The following is a 27006-nucleotide window of genomic DNA, read 5'->3' on the forward strand; positions in this document are numbered from 1 at the left end:
CTTACAGCAACAGCACAATCATACGCGTGTCTACTCACAAGTGAATGCCACTGAGTTTAATGGGGTTTACTCCCTGGTAACGTGCATACATTTGCAGCTCTAGTCCTAAAATGCAGCATGCCAATGCCACCAATATTAAGAAATGCATACTTTAGCTAAAGCATTTAGGTAGACAACAGAAAGGTAATTTTTCTAACTTTTTATTACGTCCGCATTATGCTGCATGATTTTTAAAGAGCCATCACTATTTATGAAGCAGAAAGCCAGAAACCATTCAAAATATTCCCATAAAGAATATCAGGAACCAACTTAAAATGAGCCTTTTGTGGCTCATTTACATAATTCATTTTTGAAACATTAATTAGCAAGGATGCATAATTGTTCCTCTGCCCATTTGTGCTTTAATTTCCAATGCAAATACAAGTTAGAAAATACTCTGCCTACAGTAGCATACGGACAATGAATGCTAATTTACTGCAATACTATCTGCTGGAAAGTGTGGATGTCACTTATATTCCACAGCAATAAGAAAGTATGCTTTGCTTGGCTCTTTTAAAAGGCATGTATAGTCAGTCTGTGGAAAAGATGACACAGGCATAATCCATCAGGAACTTTGTCAGTGTAAATTACATTTGTTTCAATGGGATTTGAAAGTATATTTTCTATTACCAGTAAAGACATATGAAAACTGCTGGGGAATTCCATTTTGCATTTCTGCTTCCCAGTTTTGTGCAGCAGAATTTCCACAAAAAATCTAGCTGTTGATTTGAATTTCATCAGATTCCAGGTGAACATCAATTCATTCAATCAATCAGCATTCCCTCTAATTATGATTAATAGCGAACTCAGCTGTTGTGTTCACTCTATCAATCTGGAAGCAAAATGAAACCAATTAAAGGTAAGGCAGTGGTCTTTCTACATACTTGGGAGACTCCCTACATATACAGAAGTACATAACTTTGTACGTTAAAAGAAAGAAAAAAAAAGATTTTAAAAAACAAAACCAGCCTGATAAATACCAATGATCTTTCAGGATTTACTTAACCCTGGTTTGTAGCTCCTTTAACAAGCCATGATCTGGAAGTCAACTACAAACATTGGCTTCAAACTGGCTTGTTAGAGGAGAGACAAACTAGGATTACATGTTTGGATGTAAGGCTGAACTTTCTGTAGCTGATAAATTCTTGGTTACTTTAGATTCTACTGCATCTAAAGTAACGAAGTGTGAGTGAGCAAGTAGCGTGCAAGTGAAGACTGATATTTTCCGGCAGGCCTATCCAGTGTAATTTTAGGATGTTTTAAAAATGATTTTAGGATATTTTAACAATGTATATTATGTTTCAATTCAGTTTTATGTATTTTATATTTACTGTTGTTCCCTGCCTTGATCAGAATGGAAAGGCCGGTAAGAAATAAATTTATTATTATTTCTCTTTACCAATAAACTAGATTTTTTAAATTATCCTGATTTACTGTTTTATATGAATATAGCCATTGCTTGCAATCCTGCACATGCTTAGGTTGCTTAAATCTGATTGACTTCAATGGATTTTTAAAAACCTGTATACAGGTTTATTTATTTATTTTTATTTATTACATTTCTATACTGCTGAATAGCGAAAGCTCTCTGGGCAGTTCACAAAAAATGGTTGAACAGAGGTGAGGAACTATATTGTGATGTGTGATGGGGGTTCCAATTGTCTCCCACCAGGTCCTCCACAGGGCAGATGATGTCACTGGACATGGTCCACGGATTCCATCCCCCCCGCCCCCAGGCATTTTGCTTACTAATGTCCATTGATAAATAACAAGATAGATTCTCTTTCACAAAATCCTCAATCTGAAGAAAAAGAAGAAGAAGAAGTAGTTAAAGTTAGTTAAGCCTAATCAGACATGGTGCCAATTTCTCCGTTGCTCTAGGGGGCACTGTTGAGTCACATCAGAATGTAGGGGTCCATTACAGCCACTCACCCACCCAGGGGGGTTTAGTTTCCCCTCTCCACCCTGACTCCTCTGGCAAGTTGCTGAGCATATGAAGCAGCCTTGTGCCAAGTCAGGTCATTGGTCTGTCTAGCTCAGCATTCTCTCTACATTAACTGTCAGGGGCTTTCTGGTGTTCTAAAGTGAGGAGTTGGTTTGATAATGGCACTGACAACGACAATAATCAAGTTATTATCTGATATTCAGAAACTAGGGGTATTCTAAGTAAGCCAGGGCACTTGGGAGGTATATTTTGAATCAAGTAGGTGCGCAAAATATTTCAATAAGGGCATCAGGACCTAGTGCCCTTTCAAGACATGTCCAATTAAAAATGGATGAAAACTCAACATTTTAAGCCTGCAACAGAACATTTATTCAATTATCCATGCATCAATGTAATGTTTTCAGCCTTTGACAATATTTACACTATTTGAATTTCTGCAAACTCTATTAAACTGTGCCCATATGAGACCCTGAAAATGTAAGCCAAAGGAGTATTGTTAAGGCTGCAATATTATGCTTACTTACTAGGGAGTAAGTCCCACTGAACTCAGTAGGGCTTTCTTCTAGGTAAACATAGGACTGGCATACTTAGCAAGGACTAAAATACCAATCAACCACTGACTTCAGTTGGACATATTTCTGACTAAGTGTACTTAGCAGCGGAATCTGTCACTCTTTTCCAAATTGCCTTCTGCAGGCAGGCATTTATATAGCACCATTTTATTTTTTAAAGTCAGAGACTACTATGCAGACATGAATAAAAGCAATGGAGAAATAATCAAGTGGTAAAGGCCTTCTGTAAAATCCACAGGTTTCCCTGATAACGGGAATAACAGCCTGGTGGAAATCAAATCCATTTAATATAATGTTGTGCAATTTAGTGTCTTCTGTAAGAAAAGAGGGTATCCCGCTCACTAGGCAGCTGGTTTTCATGTCTGTTTGTAAACAACATCACTGGAGCTGTCAGGATGAATACATTCTCAGCCATTGCGTCCTCATGACCTGATTATAGCTTTATTTCAGAGATATTTCTTCTCAGTGCACAGTTCCTGGGGGTCACTGTGGTGTACAGAGCACTAGCTATCCCAAGCAATTGACAAATGGCTGACTTCTATTTGATACAGACATCAGAAGGGTGGGGGTGAGGGAAGCCAAGTAATTGTTCCCACTTTCAAAATGTGTGAAGACTGTATCAAAATATCCCCTTTGATGGGTACTGTGCTCCAATTGTCCCCTTTCCTTTTTGATGTAAATTATTGATTGGCTGAATACATTTCGCCAGAAGAGCTCAGCAAACACCATCAGAGTGATTCTCCCCATATAAGATTTAACACCAGCCTTCCTGAAGGGCCATCAGTGTTGTATGTGGGCTCTTTGTAATGCCAGATATAATGATGGGGTTATGCATTCCTTAACAATCTCACAAGGTTACATATTGGTGAGTCTGTGTATGGGTGAGTCTGTGTGTGTATTCTCTCTCTCTCTCTCTCTCTCTCTCTCTCTCTCTCTCTCTCTCTCACACACACACACACACACACACACACACACACACACTTAATTATTTGTAAAAAATAATTATAAGCTTTCATCAAAAGAGTCTGTGACTCTTTTGATGAAAGCTTATAGTATCAGAGTAATTAATAATCTATGATCTATTAAGAACCTTAGCACTGACAAACATTGCTTCCCATTAGTGACCTTTTGTAACCCATTATTTTGCTTAATTTATTCCTGTTGAGAAGCATTTCTCCTAGCTTGTGGGGTGAGGAGAGTTATGTCCGCAAGCTAATGACAAAGCTCATCCATGAACAGCTGGGAATGTTGCAAGACAATGAAGGATTCTTTGGACTGATGTGAGGAAAGCTGAGTGTGAGAGTGTCCATTTAAAGGGCAACCCACTGACTGTTATTATTATTATTATTATTATTATTATTATTTATTTATTTATTTATTTATATAGCACCATCAGTGAACATGATGCTGTACAGAGTAAAACAGTAAATAGCAAGACCCTGCCGCATAGGCTTACAATCTAATAAAATCATAGTAAAACAATAAGGAGGGGAAGAGAATGCAAACAGGTACAGGGTAGGGTAAGCAGGCACAGGGTAGGGTAAAACTAACAGTAGAAAGTAACAGTAGAAGTCTGCACAACATCAAGTTTTAAAAGCTTTAGGAAAAAGAAAAGTTTTTAGTTGAGCTTTAAAAGCTGCGGTTGAACTTGTAGTTCTCAAATGTTCTGGAAGAGCGTTCCAGGCGTAAGGGGCAGCAGAAGAGAATGGACGAAGCCGAGCAAGGAAAGTAGAGGCCCTTGGGCAGGCGAGAAACATGGCATCAGAGGAGCGAAGAGCACGAGCGGGGCAATAGTGTGAGATGAGAGAGGAGAGATAGGAAGGAGCTAGACCGTGAAAAGCTTTGAAGGTTAACAGGAGAAGTTTATATTGGATTCTGTAGTGAATTGGAAGCCAATGAAGAGATTTCAGAAGCGGAGTAACATGGTCGGAGCGGCGAGCCAAGAAGATGATCTTTGCGGCAGAGTGGTGAACAGAAACCAACGGACTGATGTGAGAAGAAGGAAGGCCAGAGAGAAGAAGGTTGCAGTAGTCCAACCGTGAAATAACCAGCGCATGAACAAGTGTTTTGGCAGAAGAGACAGACAAAAATGATCGAATCCTGGCAATATTATACAGGAAAAATCGACAAGATTTAGCTACTGCCTCAATATGAGGAATAAAGGAGAGCGAGGAGTCAAAGATAAAGCCAAGGCTACGAGCTTCCTTGACCGGAGTAAGCGTAACATCATTGACAGTAAGAGAGAATGAGAGATGAGGAGAAGGTTTAGGAGGAAAAACAAGCAATTCAGTCTTTGCCATGTTAAGTTTCAAGCGACGATGAAGCAGCCAAGCTGAGATATCTGAAAGACATGCCGAGATACGATCGTGAACATCAGGAGAAAGTTCCGGAGATGACAGATATAGTTGTGTATAGTTGTGTACTGCAGACACGGGTTCCAGGCATGCTTGCAAGGTGTTGCTTTTAACCTACCTGCTATCACTTGCAGGCATTGCCAAGAGATTTTCCAGCTGATGGTTTTATTGCATCGTAAATTCACAGCTGTTGCACAGTTGTGAGGTGTTTAGACATCTTCCCCCAGGAAATTGCATGGTAAAAAACCTCATCTGGAAGCACATGGGCCAGATCTACACTTTAGTCAACAGAGAGGAAAGTCCACTCCACGGATGGTAAATCTGTGGTTGCCTTTGGGCGACAGGGAAGTGCCAATCCATGGAGAGGGCTGCCTCCTCTCTCTGGAGTTATTGTATCTCCACCCCACACCTGTAGTTCCTTCCCACTGAATGGCGGCGCTGGTTAGCAGGCACCTGTGTTGAATCATCTCCACAAACTAGTTCTGGCTGTTTTCATCTCCACTAGGAGTGGGGCTTTTGTACATCTCCAAGATCTGCACAGGAGTTGCCTTCTGATCCTTCCTAGCTCTCTCCTTTTCTACTCTGGTGCATAACCCATGTTTTCACAGCCAGAGTTCCTATTACTTTGATTCTACCCTCTCGCTGCCTTGTATACCCAGATAGATCCATTGCCTAGATAGAGCATCATGCCCTGTGAAGCACCTATAGAGGCTTTCCAACTGGCTTCCGTTGCTTTGGTGCAGTCCAGTCACATTGATCTGAAAAGATCTGCCTGGGACACCTGAGGATCTCCCATACTGGGACCACTGACCTTATTGTGGACCTCTTGGAATCTCTGGGAGCCATGCCTCACACTGGGAGAGAAACTTGTGTCGCTGTGATAAGTTGCTTACTATAACGAAAGTAGTTTATTCCACTGGTGGTCAAGCTGGGAACCTATGGTATCATGCTGAGGTATTTCAGGGTCTCAAGCCAAGTACAATCATAAACACACACACACACGCACACACACACACAGAGGGAGGGAGGGAGGGAAAGAATTTAGTTGTCTCCTTCCCTTCAAGTTGTCTTGCCTTTGTAAACCTCCCCCCCCCCACAACTTGGGAGTTCCCACAATCCTAGAAGAGACCTTGATCTACGGCTTTGCATCCCAAATTCTATTTTTGAACTGTATTTCACACCTTTGGGGTGGTGGTTCTGGGGTCCTTAATAATGGCTTAGCCAGCCATTGGGTCTCCCATCATTGCCTATGGTCTAGCCATCTTCATCCAGCCTATATCACCTGAACTAGGTTGGACTGAAGACCATAGCACGTTGTGGTCTGAGGTGGCTGCCCTGTAACTTTTGGCCAGATTCCATGTATTCATGATCAATCAGAAAGTGACGTCCTTTGGGTATGGAAACAAGATAAATGTTGTTGTCTCTGTTCCTTCCTATTCCTCCTGAAATTGTCTAAGGGCATGTCTACATGGGACTTTTATCCTGGGGTTGTCCCTGTGCTTCTACATGACGCACAGGGGATCCTAGGGGTAACCAGGGATGACCCCTCCATTTCCCCGGATAACTGGTTCCCCAGTTACCCTGATTTTCCCCACAGTCCCGAGACTGCAGGAGGTGTGGGCGCCTGTCCCGCCTTGTGCCTGTTTACTTGCGAGTAAGCATGGCACCAGAAACGGGCATGGAGCCACACAGTATGGCTCCATGCCCATCAGGGGAGGGGGGTGGCAGCAATTTCGCCCTCCCTGGGATGGCAGGGAGGGAGTTTGAGGGGCAATTTCAGAGGGAAAGGTTTCCCCCCCCCTTACTTTTCGTTGCCTTGCTCTTGCACAACCGGCCCTGCTGCTTCCAAAAAAGGGGGGAGGCAGCCATGACGTCCTGCTTCCTCCCCGGACATTGCGCGCTGCATGTGAATCCATGGGTCTTGCGATCAGCATATCGCGAGATCCTCCCCCTCCCTCCCTAGGTGTAGACATGTCCTAAGTCTATCCACTCTGTCCCTTATGTGGCCCAATGAAACTGAAAGTATCTCCTGTGGAGCACTATTCCCCAAGCCCTGCCTTGCTGTTTCCCTAGTGCCTTCCCTGTTCCTCCTTTGGTGAACCATACCTCCCCCACTTCTGTTTTCCTTTCTCTGTCCTATAACAAGGAATAGTTTGTCAGTCCAATGTTATCAGCAACTTCTACACAGGAAAAGCTTGAAGATATCTATCTATCTTCAAGCTTTTTCATTCAATCTCTTCATACTCAAGAAAAAAAAATATGTATCTTCAATATATAACATGAGTACTGATGATCTTGTGCTTTAGAAACCATTGTCATGTATAAACCATGTCAACTCTGAAAATCCCAGTGTATTATTCAGATGAGAATATTATACGAATCCGGCAACACAAAGTGAACTGGGGAAATTTAAATCCAGAATATAGACTGTGGATATGCTGGGGGTTCAGGGCATGCAAATATGTGGTACACTTCCATGTGCAATTTCATTATTTCTCCGTTGCAAAACCTTTAAAGTACCAATGGGATGCAAACGGACCAATCCTCATACTATCACACAATACATTTGTATTGAGGAAACAGCTTTCCTTTTGCAGATTCTGGTAAAGCATATTTTGAACTGGGTTAGAATTTGTTGCAAAATAAAATACATTGCACAAAAGACATAGGAAGATATGAGGTGGTATCTTACACTACTACTCCACTCGTGCAATTGACACAGTACCAGTAGACCTCTAGCGTTATGCCAATTGGATAAGCTTGCTTGCCCTGTCGCTTAGCGCTAGATCATATTTGAGTAAGTGGAGCAGCAATGTTGCATGCTGTCCCTGCAGAATAATAACTAGAGAAAAGTCCATATTCAAATATATGATACATGATATATTACACCAAACCTCTCTTTATATACACTTAGCAGACAAATTTAAAAGCCTTGGACAAATTTACAAATGTTTAACAAAAGTTGCTTCTCTATTGGTCTGTTGTGGCTTGATATCGGGTCTCTTTGGCTTAGAAAAAGGGTGAGGAATGATAGAGATGTATAAAATGATGCATAATGTGGAGAAAGTGGGTAGGATAGGAGAAGGAGTTCTTCTCCCTCTCTCAGTGCTAGAATCTGGGGTCATGCAATGAAACTCAATGCTGGGAGATTGGTGGAAGACTACAATGCTGGATAAAATAGGCCTTGGTATCTTGTCCCAGCAGGGCTTTTATGTTCCTAACTTTAGGATCCCCCCCCTCCACCCTGCTCCGCCCCACTCCTGGGTTAAATGGCAGAATGTCTTTCTCCAGGGGGAATTTCTTGAATTGGAGGGAAATGGTGGACCAACGTTGCTTTTGAACCAATGTTGCTTTTGAAATAAAACATGGCAAGCCGGGAAGATGTCGAGAAAAACGCTTTGGTATTAGTTTGGCAGAATGGCCACAGCCATAAGGGATTCTGCCTTGTAGCTGTTTTCAAAGGAAGTTAAATTTCCATTTAGCACTAAAGACTGTAATGCTGAAGAAAAATGTCCAGGAAGAAAGTTTAATTGAGCAAGATAATAGTCAATTTAGTTAATCCTAAAAAGATTAAACTCTCTGTTTGTATACAGCAAGATTAAAAAGGAATTTGAAAACCAGTGATAAAACAAGGAGCAGTTGATTGGTAAGGGTAATAGGCTAGATTAGCTCTTCACCATCTCTCAATTATTACTTACTAGCAATTGGAGCCAGTTTTGCCCAAATCGTAATAGCCCTTAGTTTGATACAGTACAGCCGTCAAGCAAATGGGACAGCCTTCCAACTGCGTCCCTCAGCCTATCTGGCCTGGCTTCAAACTGTATTGACTGCATTCAATACGGTCAACTCTATAGACCCGAAAGCTATGCGTTGGTTGGGATATCTGCCACCTTGTGACTGAAGGTGGTACTGCAAGCTTCAAATGCATGGACACATTAAAATAAATTCTTTTTAAAAACAACAACAAAATAACCTTGAAATGCCCATTCCTGGAGTCCTCTTAGTATGCATGTCAAGTTTCACATATCTAGATTTCATGACTATGGAGCTATAGCGCAGACAGACAGACACATATCCTCCTTTATTTTTATAGCTTTGGATTGCAATTGTGACCAACCTACTGGGAAGCAACTCGGCAACATTGCAAAATGTAACGTTTCTCTAGCTCTATAGGGATGTTGCAGTGGTGTAGCAAGCTGAAATCCTGGAATGGCCGATCGCAATTTGGTCCCATGAGGGAGCCAATTCACAGGTAATCTCAGTATTTAGCACTCATGAGACAGATGGTATAGTAATGCAAGTTATGTTTTGTTTTAAACAGCTACATTTACCTCTTTATTTAAAATATCTCCTTTTACAGTCTGAGAATCATAAAAGAACATCACCACCCCCACCCCCACCACCTGACAACTATAATGAGCCAGAAATAAAAACAATTAAATAAATCAACAATAAAAATATAAGAGAGATCTGTGGGAATGATTCACTCTACTAGAAAGATTTTATACTTGGTATAATAAGAATATTAAAGTAAGTTTAATAAGCTTAAGTGGTACAGTCAAGCCATTAAAAGCCCAAAAGGTAGGACGGCCTTGATGCTAAGGTGAAAAACTAACAAGGAGTAAGCAAGATGGACTTCCTGAGGCACCGAGTTCCAAACTCCGGTCACAACAACAGGAAAGGCTATCTCCCTTCCACCCAAATGTGGGATTGGCTCAAGCAGGAGGGCCATCTCAGTGACTGTTGATATTACCTACCATGGTGTCTTTCTGGATTGTCACTCTAGATTGGAAGTATGGGACATTGTTTTACAGTACTTTCCTCCCTATTTAGATAGCCTTTTCCAGAAGGTGGTGGTGGGGAATGACTGTTCTGTTCCATGGCAATTATGTCACGGGAATACTCAGGGCTCAATTTTATCCCTCATACTATTTAATATCTCTATAAAATCACTGGTCAAGATTATCCAGGAATGAGGTGATGTCAATATGCAGAAGCCACCTTTCCTTTCCTTTTAACTCAGGTGAAGAAATGGATGTCCTGAATTGGTGCCTGAGCTGGCTAATGGACAGGATGCAGGCCAATACCCTGGAGCTCAATCCAGACAAGATGGAGGTACTGTTACTGGATAGTTCATCTGCCCAGTTGAATGGTGTGCAACTTGTCCTGGGGGTGGGGTGGGGGGGGGTTGCATTCTCTCTGAAGGATCAGGTGCACAGTTTGGAGGTGCCCCTGAACCTATCACTGACACTTGCGTTGCAGGTGGCCTGGTGGCTAAGAATGCCTTCTTTCAGCTTAGGCTGATAAACCAGCTGTGACCCTCTCTGGATAGAGATAGCTTGAAGAGAATTATCTGCACTGTTGTAACCTCCCAGTTGGATTACTGTAATGCATCTATGTGGAGCTACCTGTGAAAACAGCTGAGAAACATCAGTTAGCTCCAATAGAGTTGCTAAACTAGGATTGGCTAATAAGATCAGGTGACACTTCTTCAGCTGCACTGGCTTTGAGTTCAAACTTTCCCCAACCCTGTCCACCAACTTAAAATAACTGAACGGAATGCCTATGTGCACGCAGTTGTGTGTGACCATGTGATCACATAGGGTTCCCAGTTGCATGGAACACATTCGCGTGTACTCTGTACAACTGTACATGTGTAGGGTGGGTCCTCTCAATTCTTTAGATCTGTGCACGGAAATTGGGGGTACAGTCATCCTGGAAGCATGACCCTACTCTCCTCTCTTCTGCATGGAGAGAAGGACTAAAAGGAGCTTTTGTCTCTGTGAAGGATTAGAACTATCTTCTCTTTGCACATTTGTTCAATTTTTGAATACTAGTTAAATCTTGTGTATTTGTGATGGTCAGTATCAGTTCAAAGGTCAAAAGTTTAATTGGATTATAGGAGATGTTTGCTCAGGAAGCCAAAGGGTTGTAGGCAGCTCAAAAATAATACTAGTTATATTAAGAGAGCCAGGAGGAGGAAGAAGAAAAAAAGAGTTTTCAGGTGGATCAAATGAAAGGTCAGAGGAAGAGCTTAGGAAAAGAAATTTAGAGCAAAAGTGAAAAAGAAATTATCCTCCTCATTGGTTGGAGGTAGGGAAGGGACTGTTTTGACTGTCTTCCTTTCCACTCATGAAGTAAGGTGTTGCCAGTTCATCACAGTCTTTTTATGCAGTATTTATCTCTAGAGCTTCTGCAGATGCACTGAAAATGTAAACTTGGGTTGTTCCCTCTAGTGTTTTTGGAGATGTACTATAAAGAACATAAAAAGCAACTGTTTTTCAAACGAGCAGAACTGTGACTGCCTTTTAAAAAAGTAAATAATCAAACAAACATGCTACTGTGTTTACACTTCTCTTGCACACACACAAAAGCAGGCTCTAACATGATACGAGGAATATGACTGTATAACTTGAAAGTCGAGTGTGTAATTACCCAGAGAAACTGCCCATTGTCCCGGAGAATGTAAATCAACAAATTCAAGCCGGCTGCAGTCAGGCTATTTCTAGGATTTACTATATTGCTCTGACAAGGCCTTTCTTCAGCTGGAGAGCTTCTACTACTGTTTGGTTTCAGGGCAGAACACACTCTGCATGAACTGGCCTCTGGGGTTACTCTTGCCCTACATACTATTTCGGAAGATGAGACAGAATTTCATGTAAATGTCTGTATTTCCAAGAACACCACTTACTAGTAGATCTTTTTTGTTGGGTGTTTTTTTTAAAAAAGGATTTGAACTAACACATTGTGAGAGGCAAATGCAAAAAAGCTGTCTCTGAAACAAGAGAGGGTTCTCTGAATACTGGAAATAATCTATAATAGGCTAATGGCTTTGTTCACTGTTGCTTTTTACATCTGTGTGACAGGATGTGTATTAGAGTTCATTCAGGATGGGATTTCCCCACACATCATCATTCAGAAATGATGATGTCATTTTCCGTGATTATAGGATTTTTAATACCACAAATTAATTGACCAGTAGAGACTGCTACAGTAGTAATCCATAAAGCAATTTTGATCCCAGTGAGATAAGAACTGTGCTTTGAACATTAGCAAGCAGCCCAATCGTTTCCTCTGCTTTGTGAGGCACTGAAGTGCTTGGCTACTATCTGGCCCAGTTGAGACAATGTGTTTCTCAAAGGTGGTTTTAGAACTCCGTGGTAGAGTCTTTACACCACTGTTGAGAAATGTGTTGTCTAGCGGAAAAGCTCCAACCCACTGTGGAGGTTTTTTTGGAAAACACTCTACGCTGAATATCCACGCTATGCAGAGGAGATTTCCTGCACAATGGTTGTGTTGCATGTTGTGTGGAGGGCTCCGTGGAGTTTTCCATTGCATTGAGTTGACTTTTCACACTGGGTACGGAGTTCCCTGGCAAGAGCAGCGAAAGGAGCGAGTGCTGCTCTAGGAGAGCTGCTGGGATTTTTTTTTCAGCAATGGCTGATGGGATACCATCGGGAGGACCGTGAGAGGAGAGAGGGCAGAGGAACTGTCAATCAAACATTGCGATAAATTTTACTGAACTCCACAGCAGACCACACAAGTTAGAAAATGTTGTGTGAAGAGTACCCCCTAAAAACTCAACCATTGAATGGAGTTTTCACACAGTGTTTTGATGTGTTGTCTGAACTGTGTACCAAGTATCTATATTTTTCTAGGCCAGGGGAGTAGTGTGGCCAGAATGCAAACTGGGATCTCCTGGTAGATTTCGGTGTTATTTTCAGTAGATTATCAAAGGTTTCTTACTCTCAATCATTTCATGATCATAACAATAAAAAGGCAGCATTTCTATAGATGTTTAACTTGCCTAATCCATGGCTAAGTTCTATATCTCTAACCTCAGCTATGAAGTGGAACTTTTTGAAAAGAGTGTTGATGCAACTTGTTGTTCCTTAAAAAGTGCAAGTTATAATAATAAAAAATCTCTGCCGTGGCTGGCCGTATGCTTATTGCTTATCTCCCCATCTCAAGGGTTCCTCCCTTGTAAAATGTGAATATTGATTGGTGGCCTTATTGACTGGTTTTAGAGCTTTGTGTCAGAATCCTTGACCTGTAGTAACTCAGATGTAGATTTGTATAGCTGTAGACTTGTAGGCAAACTTGGAATATAATTTAAAGGTGGCATATACATACATACTTACATAAGAAGGTAATCCTAGTGTATGGCTCATGGTAATTGACAGTAGGTAATTGGCTCCATCCCTTAGCACTATTTTGCATCTGCCTCTGCCCCAACCATTACTTTACACCTTGTTCTGGTTGCAGGGATCCAGGAAATTACAGTCCAATTAGCTTAATGTCTGTTCTGGGTAAATTGGTTGAAAGTACTATTAAAGATCCTTATACAAATTTATGGTGTTGCCACACTTAGAATACTGTACAGTTCTGGTCATTACACCTAAAAAAGATATTTCAGAGTTAGAAAAAGTGCAGAAAAGGGCAACTAAAATAATCAAGGGGCTGGAGCAACTGCCCTATGACAAAAGACTTCAACAGCTAGGTTTGTTTAGCTTAGAAAAAATGCGAGTAAAGGGAGACTTGTAGCTTCATTCCACGTACCTGTTCCCCTCAAATTATCCCTAAGCTAATTATCAGCTAAGATGTTGGCATTGTTGTTGTTGCTACAGGATGGCAAGATCCTTTGCATACCAGGAAATGGGTTTAAGGGGGGAAATGTAAAAAAATCATTAAAAAATCAATGGATGACCCACTCCAATTCAAATTTGGTAAGCTTAAACCTCTCCTTAATATCTATTACTGTGCAAATTTTGATGTCTTTATCTTTAAAGCTTACACAGATGTAAGCATTTTTTTATTTTTTCTTCAAATCCTGCTCCTGTGCCCCAGTGGCCACTAGAATGATATGCTCGAAAACTAGTATCAAAATACAGTGAGTCTTTTGCTTTTATAGCACAATTAAAGCAGGATGCATGGGAGTACATGGGAGTACAATAAAAGCAGATTATAAGCTGGAAAACTTCGGAGTCCTTTGCACGCAATTCACAGTGGTTGCACAGTATAATGCTGGTGTGATAAAGCTCTACATAGAGGTGTACAAAATTATGTATGGTGTGGAGAAGATGGATAGGGAGACACTTTTCTCCTTCTCCCAAAATACTAGAACCCTGGGTCATCCCATGAAGCTGACTTGTTGGCGATCCAGGACGGATAAAAGGAAGTACTTCTTCACACAGCGCATAGTTAAACACCTATGGAATTTACTTCTACAAGATGTAGTAATGGCCACCAATTTGAACTGCTCTAAAATTGGCCAAATTCATAGAGGATAAGGCCATCAATGGTTACTAGCCCTGATGGCTATGTGCTACTTCCAGTATCAGTGGCAGTATGATGGAGAGCATAGGTGGGAGGCGTTGTTGCACTCATGTCCTGCTTCTGAGTTTCCCAGGGTGGAATAGTTGGTCACTGTATGAACAGAATGCTGGACTAGATGGACCCTTGGTCTGATCCAGCATGGCTCTTATGTTCTTATGGTGGACTGCAAAGCTGTAATAAATATATAGATTCTGCAAATTTGATAACTGTGCACTCTTGTTCTAATAGTCAATGCACTTTTCAATACCATGCTATGGTCTCATTTCATTATAATCTGAGACAACGTTCCAACATAGCATTTTCAAACATGTATAATAAGTCCATTGGGTTTAAGCACACTGAATTTTCCACTTGATTGTGATCACAAGGTTGCCACACAGAGGAGATACAGGTTGTAGCATTAAAATTAAAAGAATTTGAGAATAAAAGAGCTGCTGTATTTCCTGTCCTGTTCTTCACATTTCCTTTTGTCTATTCCACCCCCTCCTGTCTGCTGTAAGGAAGAGACAACGACCAGTTCTCTAAAACATCACCTTGGTCACTTGTAATTTCAGCACTACGGGGCCAATCTCTATTTACAACATGACAATCCTATATATTCATCTGATTTGTTTTTCCCAGAAACATTTGTAAAATCATCCTAAAGTCAAGCCCAGGCGTAATCACTGATCTGACTGCTATCAGAACATGATGAATCTCTGTGGAATTTTCTCACAGTATTTTTCAGAAAGGCATTTGAACTTCTAGGTTCAGCCAACTTATCCATGTGAGTCGTTGATTTCTTTTCCACTCAAAAAATGGTGGCTGCTACTAGATTGCTGAAAGTGTCTTTAAAGACTAGAGCAGCTTAATGTGCCAAAGCAGAGTCACTTTTATGTTCAAGATTCAGATCTAGTTAGGAGTGCAAATGTACCAGTTTAGCAGCAGCATTGAAACCTGTTCCCAGCCTTGTGTCATCTTAAGCAATACATATACAGTGCCAGGAACATGCATGAAGAAAGATCTTTCCTGACAGCGGGCCACAATCAAAAGTGGTGTTAGATAGGTTGGGTACTTAAACGTTTGCTGTGGTTGGATTTGGATGTAATGCTAAACTATGGTTTGGTATTATGTGCACAAGCCTCTCCTCTAGCATCTCCATGAGGAGAAGATCAAAAGCTTTCATTGCTCTTTTCAACTAACAATGATGTATTGTTAGGTCCGAAAACAGACCTGTAGTTAATATTTACTAGGGAAACAACTCAGGATAAATTACAAGACCTGAAGTTGGCTTGTTTCCCCACTATACTTATGACTAACCATAGTTTGTCCAGGTTTGGACATTACAAACCACACTTAGGGCACACTCCTATGCATGTTTAGAAAGAAAAAAGTCCTACAGGTCTCAGCATTTCCCAGCCAACATGGCTGGCTGGAGAATACTGGGAGTTGTAGGACTTTTTCCTGTCTAAACATGCATAGGATTGTGTCTTTTGTTAAAAAACAGAAACGAAAGCTTTCCATCTCCTTGTTGGGAATGTGCCAGAGGTGAGGGGAATGGGAAGCTCTTGAGCTCAAGGCTTGTTCACATAACAATAAATCATAGTTTAGTGTTATATCTGAACACAGCCAGTTTACAGTCTGGAAGTAGACAGGGATGCAATTGACTCTGTAGAAGCGGTTGCCACAATGTGGCTCCCTGTTCTTGGAAACTTCCCAGAGGCACTGGAAATCACATTTCCTAAATTTGTCTAACATTATAACATTCATGTAGACTAAGTTTCATATTTAATATTGGCTACATTTGGACAATCATATCTGTGCTTAATAAGAGGTGATATGCACAACCCTTTTACACAAGACTCCTTCTTTTGCTGCATGCCACAATCAAACCCCGGTCTCCAATTAACCATAGTTTCCCATTTCTCTGAATTGGGAAACTGTGGTTGTCAGGTTCGGAAGAAGCCAGGCGCTTAAACCACAGATTGAAGTTGGTTTAAGGTCCTGGCTTGTTCCAATTCTGGTAACCAAAGTTTCCTAGTTTAGATGAAATGGAGGCTTCCTGGGGCTTGTCTATATGCCCTGTATACCCCATCATGGCTGCACAGTAGTGCTGCATTGTTTATAAGATGCAGCCGCCCACTCACAGCCACATCAGGCTTTTCACCCCGAAACTGTGCTTTTTCACGGGGTCATTTTACCACGATGTTTTCAGTTGCATCTGTCAGTGGTGGCTTCACTTCAAGTTAAACAAGTGGACATTGCTAGGGGTGGATCCAAATGCAGGATGAGCACAGGAACTCGGGGCAGGGAGTGGGCTTGACAAGCCGAATAGCCACCAGCTCTGCAGTTTTTCCTAGTCAAATAGCCTGTGCTCCCTCCTGCTGTGTAACTTTATCCATTCCGCCTCACAGCAGTGATGCTGCAATGATGCTGCAGCAGTGTTGCAGCAGACGGCGGAGGCAGGTAAGTGGGGAAGGGGGGACAAAATGGAGGCCGAATAAGCCCCCTCCCCCCTGGCTGCACCACCATCGCTGCATGGCCTGCACTTACCTGCGTTCGGAGCTCCAGATGGAGGCGAACTGCTTCGCCTCAATCCGCAGCTCCCCCAACCCGATTTGGATCCACCTTTGGCGGAGGCGGATCGGGTCGCTCCGCTCTGGATTCGCGATCCGAATCGGAGCAGAGCACAGCCCTAATAGACATCCCCCTGGTTTGATTGCTGCATGACACTAAAGAAGGAGGCATGGCGCTGTGTGTGGGGAAAGGCTTGTGCATATCTCTGCTTATTAAGATGAGATATGATCGACGGACTCAGGCCATTATCGTCTCTCTCTCTCTCTCTCTTTCTCCTATATATACATAAATTGTGTTGTATTTTTTTACTCCTAGATGTATTTTGATATAAATACTTTCATGTATATCTTAATACTTGAGGAGCTTTTCAGGGTACTTGAACCGAGTTACAGTTCTTCTTGGCACAAATCCATAATGCCCAGTGATATACATGCCCTTTTTTTTTTTTAAGAAAAAAAAATTAAAAACCAGAAAGCCTTTTATGGCTAAGGGGGAAATCACTTTTAATTGGTGTTGGAATTTTTCTATCTTAATTAGCTTTGTTTTGCGGCTTAAAGAGAGAGATTTTATGGCAGCTATTAAAAAGTCAGATCCCTTATCGCTCCGCTTCTTGTGCTGGTCTGCTTTAGTGCTGCTGAGCTCTGCATTTTTAGAGTTTGCAAGCCGTGGCTTATGTGAATTTACTGCAATTATGCTATACAAATTATCAAATGCAAATGTCATCAATCTGACAGCTTTGCCAGAGATTCCTCTGAGGACACAAGAGTGGGAATCACTCCAAAACAAAGCAAATTAAATAATATCCCGTAATGATATATTTGAATAAAATAAACCATTTAATTAGCATCTTCCATGCAGGAGGCACTAATGAATTAAATTTACATGATGGAGGCAACAGGATAAACATAGGGAGCAATCTCCAAGCCATTGCTACAATATAACCTCCAATTTGGCCCCCACACCAGCTTCGTTGCAATGAACAGCACTTGCACAGAGCTGGAGAGATTAATAACACTGAGTGTGAGCCAGCCAAAGCTTAGCATGGAGTTCCTTTTCATTTCAGTGGGGGAGTGAACTATGGTACTATAGTGGTCAAGAAACTTCTCTGTTAACCTAAAAGTCCCTGGTTCTAATCATAACTTTTCTATGACTTCAGGAGGTCGTCTTGGACAAGCTCAGCACAGTGTCCCCCCCTCCACCCATCACCTGCAGTATGGATGTGATTACATCATCCTACTTTGCAGAGTTATAAGAATTCAATATAATAAGTATAATTCAGTATAAAAATAAGTATAAACATAATCCTAAACGTCAGTTCTGTTGCCTGGAGGGAGTTAAGGTGATGTGAAGGCGCCCGTCCATGCAGGATGCCCTATTTGCACCTGTGACAAGGTCTGCGGGCATGGAACTATTCCCAGGGGTAGGCCCCAAAATGGAGAGTCTCCGAAGTGAAGTAGGAGCAGTTCTGGAGCCACTGTTGGCTCCAAGTTTCTGAGGGCCAAGACACCCTCAGTGGGGTCCATCCCTCAGTGAGGCTACCTTCTTACTGTCATCACCAGTGTGGTGTAGTGGCTAAGGTGTTGGATTGGGAGTTGGGAGATCCGAGTTCTAGTCCCCACTCGGCCATGGAAACTCACTGGGTGACTTTGGACCAGTTATAGACTCTCAGCCCAACCTCCCTCACAGGGTTGTTGTTGTGAGGATAAAATGGAGAGGAGGAGGATTATGTACGCCATCTTGGGTTCCTTGGTGGGGAAAAAGCGGGATATAAATGTAAGAAATAAATAAATAATCATCACCAGCTGCTCTGGGTCATCACTCTCTTTTTCATCATTGCTACCACTTGCTTCCTTGACAGGAAGAGAACTAGTGAGTACATAGGCAGTGGCATCTAGTGTTCCTCTTTCTCACCAACATCATTTTCTGGGCTGGAGCAAAAGGCAGGTTGCAATGGTGAAGAGAAAGAGCAACTCCAGGAGGCTCTTGACAGCCCTGTTGGGATCCACTGGGTCCAAAATTCCTGTGTTCCCCCATGGGGTACCATGATCAGGCCCCATACCTATGCCAGCCTCAGGGCTAGCACAGGTATTTCTCATTACATTGGTTCCAGTGGGAAAGAAAAAAAACTGGTAGAAACTTTTCAAAAGGAAAACTGGTGGGAAACAAAGCAAACTCCCCCGCCCCCCCCCCCCACACACACACACCTCCATGCCTGGCATGGCTGCAGATGGCACAGTTGCAGAACTCACCACTGGACCAACTTAAGATTGCTCTGTATATATTTAAATTTCACCCACTGCAACAGCTGGACCATAAAGTGCTGGACTGAATTATGACGAGTATTCTTTATTTTGATTGTAGACCGCCACCTCAGCATGAAGGCATAAAAACAGCCAGTAAAATGCAACAAATACAACCTAATAAATATCAGCCACACTAACACTTTACTTTCGAGTAGGCGGAAATAGTATGTTCATTGTTGAGTTGGCACCGAAAAGCTTCTTTGTTTTCACGTTTCTGTAGAGGCCTTTTCTTGCAAATGATGGATCCAATACATGAGGCATCAGTAGGATGGAGAACTGAGAGCGGAATCCCTATTGGAAATGAGAAAACTTGGGGAAGGACCATAGTGCAATGGTAGAGTACATGTTTCGCCCAGAAGGTCCCTGGCTAAATCCAGCTTAAAGGGATAAAATAGTAAGCAATGGGAGATACCTCTGCCTGAGACCCTGAAGAGCTTCTTCCAGTTACAGTAGACAATTCGGAGAAATAATCTGAACTGGTGGGAATCTACACTAATGTTATTCTAACGTTATGAATGGGTTACTGTGGCGCACAGCATCACATGACCCTGTGTATCTAATGTTGTTATTGAGTTGTACTTACCAGTTTTATTTCGTCGTCCCCTTTCGTTGTTGCTCAATAGTAGCGCTTGTATTGATTGCATGTGGCCCGTTCTATCGACATTAGCTTTTCTCCGGAAATTTTAAAGTGAGTTGGCCAGCCAATTGCTTCCCTGGGGGCGTTTCCACTTCCATTACCCGCCTTTAGCAACTGTTCTACAGCGTTTTGCCTCGTGTATGACTGCACTAGTCCTACATCCTATCCTAGCAAGGGTTGGGGGGGAGCGAAGGGAAGAAAACAGGAAGTGGGCGGAGCAAACAGCAGCTCGGCTAATCAGAGAGAAGAGGGAGAACAGCTACAACGAAAGAACAAACAGTGTGCCCTAGAATAATGAATTAATAACGTAAAAGCTAAATGTAAGTAACACTACATTCCCATAGTGTGCCCTGTGATGATCAAAACCGAAACAGATAGCAATGTTAGAAATGCACAGTAACAATGTTATAAGACTAGCATAGATCTGTCCCTGGTATAAGCAGGGCTAGCACCAAAGGTAAGCATGGTTGGGCACTTGCCAAGGGCCCACACCTGGCAGGGGACCACTGGCAAGAGACCTCTGGACTTGCTCCTCCTCTTCACCATTTCAACCAAGCTTGTTCTCTTGCTTGGTTTGGCCCAGAAAATGGTGGTGGTGAGGGGCAGTGGATGCCCCTGCCTACTTGTTCACTGGCTCTCTGCCTGTCAAGCCAATGATGAGAAAGAAGATGAGGAACAATGGCAGTTAGTGACAGTGGTGTTGAGAAGGTGGACTCACTAAGGGAGGGGTCCCATTGAGGATGACTTGCCCAAGACTCCTCAAAACCCTGGAGCTGACACTGAGCATCCTATCTCCCAAAATATAAAGTTGCTCTTATACTATTTCATTTTATATATCCCTTCCATGTGTAGCATAGTGGCTATGCATGCAAGCTAGGAAGTTTCCTGGTTCAAAGCTTGCCTTAGCCATGAACTCACGTGAGGTGTTTCAAAATGGAGGGTTCCTAGAGCTACCAATCAAAAGGGCTGCTAGAACTACCAAACGGTTCTTCTAAACAGGCTTTTTTTATATATAACAAAAAAGACAGAAGGAGTGGTAGGAAAACAGGGGAGAGTGTCAAATCAAAGATTACACCCTCTGGCCCCCAAAATTCTGTGCATGAGGTAGGGTGATTGATTGCACAATAAAAGCCTCATCTGGAGCATCCTTGGTGGACTCCAGGAAGCTGTTGTCTCTTCGTTTCAGGCTCTTGCTGCAATATGCGAATAATGCATGCCTTTTCAGGGCTGATAAAAGGATTGTGGAGGGGATGTGTTTTGAATTTTTGACATGTGTTTTAGACTATATATAATTGTGCAGTTTAGAGTGCCTAGTTGTTGTTCTCATGTCATCAATACAGCATCCCAAGCCTATGTGCCTAATTTGCCATTTGAATGTGTGGTGAGACGCCCTGGTTGGCTATATCTTATGGTATGTCACATATGCTAGTGGTCGTGGATGATACATCAGTTTCCTGCATGAAAGAGATATCTGTTCAAAACGTTGGGTAAAATGCTCTTTAGATTACAAGAGATCGAACTAACTGAGTTTTAGTTTTTTGCTGGTTTTTGGCAAATGTCAAATCAAATCTGGTGTGTGTGTGTGTGTGTGTGTGTGTGTGTGAGAGAGAGAGAGAGAGAGAGAGAGAGAGAGAGAGAGAGAGACTGGGAGATTCTCTAAATGAGCGATTTATTGCATGCTTGTGACTGGCCACTCACGGAAGTTTGCAGGTCCATTACAAGACTTCATCAATAGCCAGGATGTCTCCTGCACTATCCCCTGGAAATCTCCACTTTAAAAAAACCAGAAAAAATATATATGGTAATATCCAGGAATTAGCAGGATCTCCCAATGTGTAAACCTGGCAATGAGCTATAATCACGCCATTAGATGGTGCTGTCTCATTAAAGTGACTTGAGCACGCAGAGAGGAAGTATTCCATTTCAAACTACATGGCTGCCCATGTTCGAAAGTAACAGGATTTTTTTAAAAAAAAATGTAGAGGAGAATCTGTGACTTCTGTTATCACTTGCCATAAGCTGCTCCACTAGTTCACTGAGATATACGGTATTGGTCATGAAATAACATAATCCATCACCAGCTTTTCTGACACGTACATGGTTTATATTTTTGACTGCTTGAAAATGTTAAAACAGCAATTCTCTATATGAGCTGAACTAGATGTTCACATTAATGGCACACAACCATATAGAAGTCAATCCAGCTTGTTAAGTAGACACCAGCCAAGTGTAGAGCTATGCTGACCTGTGCTATCTCATTTTTTAAAACTATGAAATATAACAGATGATTAAGTTAGTTATATTGGATGGACCCAAGATAATAGTTCAGAGGTGAACTCTTGAACTTTGGTATATCCTGGAAAGGCTATTTTCTATGGGGATGGGAATTTTGTATATCTTGAGGCGAGGGAATAGGAGTGGAAGCAATAAAAAGTGCTTTTTTAAAAAAAAATGGCACATATCTTTTGAGAATAAGACATCATGGAATTTGCCAGAGGCTAGGTCAAAAAAGATGCTTCTGTCCTGTACGGCATACGAAGCAGCATTCCCTGAGAGGTTGTGAGATTTTAACACAGATAAGGTTGAAAGATTAATTGTTCCTTAAGCAGTGCCTGATTGCAGGCCCCTCATTTTCTTTTCTGATTTCCCAAATGATTAACAACAACAACAACAACAACATTTCCAGAATTTGTCTGCATTGTGTTGATTTCCAAGTGCCTTTCATTCCAATGTCCAACAGAATTGGATTTTTTCCCCAATTTCCCAATTTTGTACATATTTACAGAAATCCACCCCAATGTGCAAATCCCCCCCCCCCAAATACGCATTTTCATGCTTAAATGGGGAAACAAGCATTTTCGGCTGGCATTATTATTATACGTATTTTGCTACAACTAAATTTGCATAAAATTCTAGAAAGTAATAAAAAAATCTCATCTGCAAGTCTGCAGAATCCATGCGCCTTGGGGAAAAGCTGTCTGTATGGATTCTACAGGTCGAAATCTGAGCTCATTTGATTCCATTGCAGGTTTCTCTGACATCCTCAGCTACAATAGAAGATAGAGCTTTGCAGTAGGGCTGGCCAAAGTCATTTCGCTGCCTAAGGCAGAGCGGCAAATTTGTTTATTTATTTATTTTATTAAATTTATATACCGCCCCACAGCCGAAACTCTCTGGGCGGTTTACAAAAGTTAAAAACAGTGAACATTAAAAAAGTATACAAAATTTTAAAAAATCAAAAATATAAAAACAATGGTTTTAAAACAACAGTATCTATGTGAACAAATGGCACCGCTCTAACAAATCAAGGGGCATAATACCGCAAATCAGCCAAGCTATTTTGGCACCCGAGGTAGAAAATCCAGCAAACACCTCTCCCTGGTATAAAAATTCAACAATAATATATTAAATACCAGTCAGTTTGCTGCCTTGGGGCTCTGGCAACTTTAACACGAAAGTGTAGCAAGATGGGCTTTTCTCCCTGAAGCCCCGAGGGAGCTTCACAGCTATTATAGGTAGAGGAGCTTGGTCCTTCTTTGCTCCTGCCCGCAAGCAGAGCAGAGTTGGCCGGCTGTGTGCATCCTGGCTAGTCAGTTGCAATGTGGAGAGCGTCACAGGGCGGTTTGGGCGGAAGCATACGCTCACCAATCTCCCTCGGATATAAATTAGCACTGCTCCACTGAAGTCAATAGCACTGTATTGATTTGCACCAGCTGAGTAAACCCTGAATAAAAAGTGAAGGGTGACATAATCAAAGCAATGAGCCAGGAAGATGCCACAATTTGCTCCTCATTGTCTAGTTGCATAAATCATCCTATGGGGGACTGTCAAACAATACCACTTGGCTTACATAACTGGAACAACACAGAAAGCCAAATGTTTTTATTTGTGACTATTCTAGGCAACAATCCAAAATAAATAAACAGATGTATACTTCTTTCTCATTCGCCCCATTCAACATTCTAAATCTCACTTACGCTAAGAGCCAAGTTACATGTTACGCTAATCGGGTTGTGTGTAGCTGAGGCTTATCTTCACTGGTTTGGATCGGGTCCACTGTGCTTTGAGAGAGGAAAATTAAACCTCCCCCCTGTTTTTACCTCCCAAATTATGCCCCACCCCCATGTGTGTGTAGAACTGGAAGATAAAAAAAGAAAAAAACCCATCTCCACAGGGGTCAGTGGAGGCTTTTTTCCCTTTTCTTGAACAATTTCATGGAAAACGGGGGAAAGTTCAATCCTCCTCTCTTGAAGTGCAGCGGCCTTAATCTGAATCAGGGCTGTACACATTTATATGAGCTTTGAAAAGAAAAGAAAAGTCTCCGTTACACAATTAGTTTGGCTCTAACACAGGAGGATGGAGAATGAGAACGGGTTCACTAGCTCTACTTCCCTCCGTTGTCATTCTTGTTTCCCTCCTCGTCTTCAGGGGGAACTTCTGCAGTGGGAACCCTTTTGCATCCATGGAGGTTCTTCATGTGAGGTAGAATGCTAATATTCCAGGGTTCTACGTTGCCCAGAGAGGGTTGAGAGAGATTTGACCTTAGAGGGGGAGATTGGCCCTCCAAACCACCCTTGCAGCCCCCACAGAAACTTCCATACCCCTACATTCACTGACGTTGCAGGGGGGTGGGGGTTGGGGGGGTGGGAAGAGGGCAGATGGGGGAGTAGTCCCTGAGAGTGCCGGGAGAGGTACTCCCTGTCTTCAGGCATGCCTGCAACATGGTGGGTGGGGGCAGATTTACACCAGTCCTGGAGCTGGCGCAAATAATTTCAGGAGGGCAATAAGTGTTGTTTTTTAATTTTGGAGAAAAAAGGAAGAAGAAAAGAATAACCTCTCCTTCCTCTTTTCTATCCTGTTGGGCTTGTGCTGGGCAGGGCTTACCATATGTTGGAGGCTCCGATGTCGATGTTGGAGCCCTCCGAATTTGGAAATGGGATTGCCCTGCCTGTGATATAAAAATCCCAGAGAAAACATAAAAACCAAACAACTGATTCTTTAAAAGACAGAAAGAAACACACACACACACACACACACAGAGAGAGAGAGAGAGAGAGAGAGAGAGAAGGCAAATCAACTTTTCCAGTCTGTATTAAGATTTATTTTCTTTTGAAAAAGGAATGAACCAAGTAGTGAATGAGAAGAGGGGGGCAGGCGGTGGCTTCTCCCTAATCCTTTCTTCGGTGGTGGTGTATTCTGTTCAGAAAGAAACTCCGACGCAGGCCTTTCGAGGGTGACCTGAATTGAGTCACCAGCCCTTTTTGAAATCCACCCTTCCTGCCTACACAGTCATTAAATGTTTATACGCTGGTCTATGGCAAGACCTTCAACCTCTCCTCCACAGCAGGGCAGGATTCTCACACAGAAGAGGGGCTTGCGGAAGACGGGAACTCAATGTTCTGTGACTGACACAGTATAGTTTCAAGGACAAGGAAGCGAGCGCCCCTCCTTAGCTAGTTCGCCCACATGCTGGGGTCTGCAGCGGGCAGATGCCGGAGTTACACAAGGCTTCCCCTTCACAATAGGCCTGGGAGCACGCATTCTGCCATGGAGTGTGGCTACCTGGCTCCGAGCCATGCTGCTCCGTGCCAGCAGGACAACGCCTGCCACTGCAATGGCTCCGTCCTCCTTGCACACTTGTGCAGACTACAGATGCACGTATTGGTCTTCTGCTGCAGCGGCGGTTACTTTTAAGACTGACAGGCTTTCTCCCCCTCCCCTGATCCCAGAACAGAATTTCTAAAACGCTGGGCTAGAAATTTCTGAACAACTCTCAGGAGTGGGCATGGCGTAGAATTAGAACGATAACCGGCAGCAGCAGAATTGGCCAGGGTATGGGTGGGGAGAAGGAAGAGGGTATCAAAGCAAAAAGGAAAGTTTTTGGCAACCCTACGCTGTTCATTCACAAGGCTCTAAAAAAGCAGAAGGATCAATGGGCTGCCAGGTCCAAGAGAGGACAGGGCTGCTGCTGCTGCTGCTGCTGCTGCTGTAGTTTACAGAGGGATTTTGGCAGTCATCAAAAGATCTCCTCCCACAATTCCACTGTGATGGGTGGAGTTGCAGCTGTCAAAGCTCTGCCTTCGAAGTCACTGTGACTGGGACAAGCTGCCGGGGGCTGCAACAGGTAGGGGAATGCTGCTATAGGCAATGGCCTGCAGTGTGCAGGAAGAGGATTCAAGCAGTAGTGGGTCTCCCTTCCTCAACAGAGAGGAAACAGCAATTCATTCACAGTCCAGCTTATGTGTGCATATAATGGGCCAGTTTGCAGACAATGACAGCTTATGTTTTAGCAGCCTGTCGGGGACAAGTGGGCGAAAGTGGGCATGCTGCTTCCACTTTTTCTCAGCATCCCAGGAGCGGCTCCTTCATAGGCTGCTGAGTGTGTCATCTGAACCTGGAACAGTAGGTTGTTTAGGGACTAAACAAACCAGCGATTAACCCAACAACAAGCCACTTCTTAAGGAAAACTACAAGAACAGAACAACAACCCAGTTCTAAACAGAAAGAAATGCAAGAGGAGGCCCCATATCATGTCATTTCCCTAATGTGATGTTTATGCTGGATTTTAGACAGGATTCCAGAAGCAATGGTAGAATCATCCATCCTAGATCGAATATTCTGGACTGGCGAGTCTGATTGAAGAACCAGGGAGTATTTTGATCATATTTATGAATGGAAGCAGAGACATTAACATTCCCCAGTGTCTGTTGGTGTCTTTTTAAACCTGTTATTTCTGCACAGGGATATGTGTTCCTATGGTCAGTCAGCAGGACAGTTGATTATGGCCATGAGCACAATGCAAGATATCAGTGCAATACATCATATAAATAAATTTGGAAGGATAGGCTATTCCTTTGGAGAAGTCAGGGGAGGGGGCAGGCCCTCAGCATGTAAATGATCTCAGGAAATCCCTTTTGAGATGGTGCCACAAGGCTACCCTGGTTTAATGCATTTTGGGTTTGGCCATTTGGAGAGGATCCTAAAAACTGTGTAAGCAGCCATTCGGAATTGCTCCCTTAAAGATCACTTTGCAAACAAGTATTTTGATTTGGATATCGTTCCTAAAAGCAACCAAAGATTTTTCGTAGAAATATCCGGTCATTTCCTACAGCCATTCAGTAGGAAACAATGCATTGCTTTGGCCATTCCATGTCCCCATAGGGCTCACAATTTATATTAGATGGCCAAGGCAAAAGCTGAACCATGTGTGAGCGCAGTGCTTGAATTATGGGAGAAATGTAAGGAAGAGAGCCATTAATGAAAT

Source organism: Elgaria multicarinata, chromosome 4 (assembly GCF_023053635.1).
Source record: "Elgaria multicarinata webbii isolate HBS135686 ecotype San Diego chromosome 4, rElgMul1.1.pri, whole genome shotgun sequence".
In the NCBI taxonomy this organism is placed as follows: Eukaryota; Metazoa; Chordata; class Lepidosauria; order Squamata; family Anguidae; genus Elgaria; species Elgaria multicarinata.